A 6,000-nucleotide genomic window follows, 5' to 3' on the forward strand; every position below is an offset into this window, starting at 1 on the left:
CTTTTCTGAACATCTTGTATTTCAACTTCTTTTTGTTTTATCACAAAAATCAGTCACAACCCTAACCCCAACCCCAGACAAAATTATCATTCCCAACTGGACTTCCAGCTTTTAAATCTACTTGGGGTGCATTCTCCTACCACATCTTAAGTCACTCAGTTGCTCACTAATTCCTCCTTCCTTCCCTCTCTTTCCTGCCTTCCTTCCATTCATTCATCTCCTCATCTACCCATTCATCCACCCATCCATCTATTCATCTATCTATCCACCTGTCCATGCACCCACCCATCCATTCATCCACCCGTGCATCAATCCTTCATTTGTTGGGCAGTTACTATGTACCAGACACTGGGGACCGAGATTCTGACATCAGTTAATACTGGCCAATGCTAAATAAGCTCATAATCTGGTGGGAATGAAAATGTTTACATATTTATGAAGAGTATGAAGATAGCAGTGCAGCAATCTGAAGAAGATGATTAACTCTGGGGAGAATGGGAAGATGCCATCTAAAAGGTAACATTTGAACTAAGTTTTGAAGGTGAAGAAGAGGGGGGAATGCCATCCAGAGGAAAAAGTGACTGCAATGACCTGGCGTCTTAAAAGAGCCGGGGTGTGAAGAGAAGTTCACATACTAAGTACTACTGGAACAAACGAGGCACCCAGAAAAAGACATAAAATAGGGTTTAAGGTAGACCAGCCAGAACTGGGACGTCCCAAATGTCAGACTAAGGTCTCTAGACTTCTTCTCCAGAGACTGCTGGAGCTGTTTGGAAAAATGGCTGTGGCTGCTGGGCATCAACAGGAAGGGAGGTGGACAGACCAGAGGAGATTGGTGTAATGGACTGAGATGAGAGTTAAGGCCTGGAGTAGAGGAATGGAGAGGGTATAATGAGAGGAGGCAGTGGAGAGGAGAATATATCTCTTTAGATGTCAAAAGCAAGACATCTGTCTCAAAGGGCCTGGATGAATAAATGCTTCTTGTGTTGCAGCCAGAGAGCTTGGTAAGGCCTGCTCAGGGCCCAGCTGTCTACAGAATGCTCCAAGGCCTGCCTAGCAATCAAGGGAAGCAAGCCCTCTGCCAGCCTGCAGTTAATGACTCTCCCAGGGAGATGTGCTGGTGCCGGCACCAACGACCCAGCAGAGGCTGCCCCATTAGGCTAGAGCAAGTACCAAGGCAGAAGTCAACAAAGAGCCCTTGGGTGACCTGGGTTCCATATCCTCAAACCCTACTGGAGTGTGATGAATCATACACTCTTTTTCTTAATTTCATACCCTTAGAATTCAACATCACTTTTTGCATAGACTAGAGATTCACTTGTTACTTCCATTTTTCTTCTATTGATATTGAAAGTTATTGTGGCTCAGATATAAAGAACCACTCCAGAGTGAAAGTCACAAAGCAGACAAAATGTGAATTCCCATTCTGAGGAGAAAAAGTGATCAAGAGCCCTTCGAAATGCTAACAGAGGGAGGGGGTTCATTTACTCTACATGAGCTGAATTTTTAACAATGTCTTTTCATGTATGTCTCCCTCCCTTTCCTCAACAGCTCTGCAAGGTGAGTTTATGATTACCGTTTAACAGAGAAACTGAGGCAGAAAGCGCTCAGGTCACTTGCCTAATGATACTCAGCTGCTGGTTTGTAGAGGCAGGATTTAAATGTAACTCTGCTTCCTCTTTTTTTTAGGATTTTATCATAGGGCACATGCACTTGCCGGAGAGAGATAGTGAGAGGGAAAGTGAGAAATCACCCCCAAGGGAAGGGAGTAACCACACTGCAATCCCTTCTTCACTCCTCCTGAGGTTTTGGGCACGCATGTTCAAGCATCCAGCATGATTTTCAAGCCACTGAGTCCAGGACTGGAGTCACATTTGGCCATGTAAGAGTCCAGCACCGTAACTACTATGCCACCTGCTGGCCTATAAATCTGCTTCATTTTGATTACTGCATTTATTCCCGACATTCTGTCACCTCAGAGTGGCACAGTGGAGGGGAATAAGAGCAGGGATAGGAAGTCAAAGATTGAGAAGCCCCCTGAGTACCGAGTCAGAAGACTTACGTCCTAGACCTCCTTAATAGACTGTGACCTCAGAGAAATCATGTGGCTCATGTGAGCATCAGTTTCACCTCCAAAATGAAGGGAGGGATTGGGGTACTCAGGCCCACAGTTCTGTGTTCCTAATCCAAACGAGCGAATGAATTCACTGTCAAATGAATAAAGTTTTACGGACAGCATCTTACTTTTACTCGGTGCTGGAGTATCTCTTTGATGTGTCATAAAAATAAGAGTCTAGATTGTGAGTTTTCAGCTGAGCCCATCCTTCACCGGCCTGGTCTTTACAGTTTTCTCTGATCCCACTAATTAAACTGAGATTTGTTCCGGCTCTGCCCTGTGCCTGGCGGCATGCTAGGTGTATTTTCTCAATAACCGGGGGTGGGGTGGGAGATGAAATGACCTGCCCAGCTGGTACAGTCCCAGATTTCACTGTTCTGCATCCTCAAACTAAGTGAATTCATTGACTTTTCCCTAACTATTTTAAGAAGCACTAGTTTCCGATATTAAGAGATGTTACAGGATCGAAAGCATTCTGTGTTCAAACAAGTATGAAACATGCTATATTAAATACGAATAAGCAAGGATCTTCCCTGTGGGACTCTGAGGCCTTAATAAGCTGATGCCATTAGGGATCTCCAAGAAGGGGGCGGGGGGGGGAAATAATCAGAGTTTCTCCAACTTACTGGACCAGAGAATCATTTTCACATAGCACCATGTAAAATGAGTACTCACAGACTATTCTTTAGGTAGCTCCAGACCAGGGTCTTAAAAATCTCTGCTAAGTGATCTTAAGAAATACACTACAATATGAAACCATAAGAGGTCACAGAGCCGGTGGTGTTCATTAAATGGTAGCAGTCTGTTTACAATGAGCACAGTCTCTGGCTAGCCAGTGACCCCACTCTGGCTAGCCAGTGACCCCACAGGTCTCACTGCCCCCTTTGGCTGGGGAGGGAGTAGGTTGGGTCGGATGACCTCTGACATTCTAGAAGTGCGTGTTCTGAAAAGGCATTCACAGCTTTTGGCCAAATATCCCTTTTCTTCGCTAGTGATATTCTAGGAAGATGAATCATTTGGCAAGGATGGGTTCTCACCCCTCCTCTAAGCACACACTTGTCAACAGGAGATTTACTCTAAGAGTCTTTTGAGAATTCGTTCTTGTTTGGAATGACTGGTTAGGGTGTTTCATCCCAAATCTGCAGGCACCCACAATGTGGGAATTCTGTCAGTAGCCTCTTAAAATATTTCAATGAACTGATTATATATATATATATGTGTGTGTGTGTGTGTGTGTGTGTATATATAGAGAGAGAGAGAGAATGAGAGAGAGGGATGGGTGCACCCAACAGATCATCATGCCATGACCCACTCCCAGCCTCAGCTAACCTCACATTATGGGCACAAGCATGCCTGAGGTTTCAGGGAAGTCTCTGGATGTGAACCTGGAACCTTCCCATGTGGGTGAGCCTCCCAGAGCAGTGACTACCACTAATATTTTAAAAGTTGAAGAGTATTGCTTTATTTCCCCCACTTATAGAAACCAGGAGGATATTTGTAAAAATAATGAGTTTAGTTTGCCATTTTTCTCATACAGAAGTAAAAAGAATCTTAAAATGTTTACAAAGTAGTATATATAATTATTACAGAAAGGTCTGCTTACCTTTTAGAAAGTGATCTACATAGAAGAGAAAAATCTATCTTTTTTTCTTTCTATTTTAACTCTTGAAATAACCTTTAATTTTTTTCTTATAAAAATAATAAATTTTTCAATAACATTTTTGGAAAATATCAAAAGTAATGAAGAAAAAATTTATGTAGTCAGTAATTACTTCACCCAGGAAAATCCTTTATCACTTATTTATGTATTTCTTTCATATAGACTATGTATTTCTCTTATTTTTGTGTATTACTGCTACTAGAAAGAAATATATTTATTTATACTTGTACATATACATTCTTAAACATGTATACACACACACACACACACACACACACACACACATAATGCTTTCTTTCTATTTTAACTCTTGAAATAACCTTTAATTTTTTTCTTATAAAAATAATAAATTTTTCAATAACATTTTTGGAAAATATCAAAAGTAATGAAGAAAAAATTTATGTAGTCAGTAATTACTTCACCCAGGAAAATCCTTTATCACTTATTTATGTATTTCTTTCATATAGACTATGTATTTCTCTTATTTTTGTGTATTACTGCTACTAGAAAGAAATATATTTATTTATACTTGTACATATACATTCTTAAACATGTATACACACACACACACACACACACACACACATAATGCTAGAGGGAAATACAGGTGTAAAGAGTTGTTTTCCACCAAGTTGGGAATGCGTAATATATAGTTTTCGAGCTCATATTTTTCACTTAGCACTGTATCATCAATGATTGCCAAGTGCTGAAGTTTCTCATTCCAAATGGCCTGAGGCACTGGCTCATGGATGGACTGATGAATTTACAAGCTGCTGTCAAACATGACTAGTGATGGCTGTGGCATTAATACCAATGATTCCTCTTGAAAGCAATTAAACTTGGCATTGCTGTCACTACCTAATGTGTTTATATCAACTCCTCTAATTGTTTTCTAAATCCATAAATTTCTGAAGTTAATTATAAACAAATTGCTCTGCTTAATTAATGGGCATCACTAATGGGTATTATCTAATATGCAATGTGAATGAACCTTGTGACAGCCTCGAAGGGACTGGATTAACGATGTCAGGATGGTGGTCCTGGGAGAGAAGACAATTTCCCTGAACCATGGTCTGGAGTGGGCTCCGGGAAACCCCAGATCCAGAATGTGCTGGATCAAGAGTGTGTCAAGGCTGTTGCTCTGTCTTCAAGGTATCTATCATCTTGGACTCCCAGAGATGATCAAGAAGCATGGAGGTGCTCAGATGAGGGTGTCTGGGCACCATTTTGGTTTATTAAAAGTTTCTCCCTTCAGCACTGTTTTCTCTTCTATGAGGTTTAGTGCGGTCCTTCTCATATCCACCCTACACCATGACTATTATAGCATGATAGTAATGAGACTGGCCACTTGAAGCAGGCTCCCATGGTTCAAATCCCAGCTCTGCCAGATACAGAAACGTGGGCAAGTTTGAATCACATAGTGCCTTAGCCTGACCATTTGTAAAATGGGGATAATCATTGTCCGCATCTTTAGACTTAAGAATTAAATCAGTAAATATGGATAAAGCAAACATAATAATGTTCAATAACATTAATTGTTATCAGGTATTGTCAGCATCTCACTTTATAGAAAAGGAAGCTAAGAGTCTCTGCCCAAGGGCCAGGATGAGGGTAAAGCATGTAAGATACCTAGGATGCAAAAGAGAGGGAGGTGCTGAAGACTGACTGTCTCACTCCAGCCCGGGCCAGGGTGACCTTCCCACATTTGCTCAGCGTGGATTAGATCTGGATGTTTCCAGAGTTTCTCTGCTCTCATTGGGACCTCCCAGCCACTTAGCAATCATCTCTGACTCTGACAATCTAATTATGCAAAAGAATTCCAAAAAATTGAAGTCCTTCTCCATGTTAATGTAGGTCTGATGGGGGGTGGGGGGGTTCTCTGCAGAAAGTGCCCTGGGAGCCTCATTCTCACTCTTACTTCTGCCACTTTCTGATGCACAAAACAGAGCATTGCAGCATCAGCCATGCCAAGGACACACCATTCTCACTGAGACCAAAGATTCTTGACCTTTGGCCAAGATGGCAGAAGAAACCTTGTCCTTAAAGAGGCGCTAAAGTGTTCCTCATGCTCTTGTTTTTCGTCCTTAGCCAAGTGACACTCTCCATTGCTTATTTAATTACTCAGAAGAGCATTTCCTTGTGTTTCTGGGAGCTGCAGGCTGTCTTGAAAGACAAGCCAGGAACTGAGCATCACTGAGAGTGAATTAATGGGGCTGCTGGTTAG

Source organism: Tupaia chinensis, unplaced genomic scaffold (genome assembly GCF_000334495.1).
Source record: "Tupaia chinensis unplaced genomic scaffold, TupChi_1.0 Scaffold144767_1, whole genome shotgun sequence".
Lineage (NCBI taxonomy): Eukaryota > Metazoa > Chordata > Mammalia > Scandentia > Tupaiidae > Tupaia > Tupaia belangeri.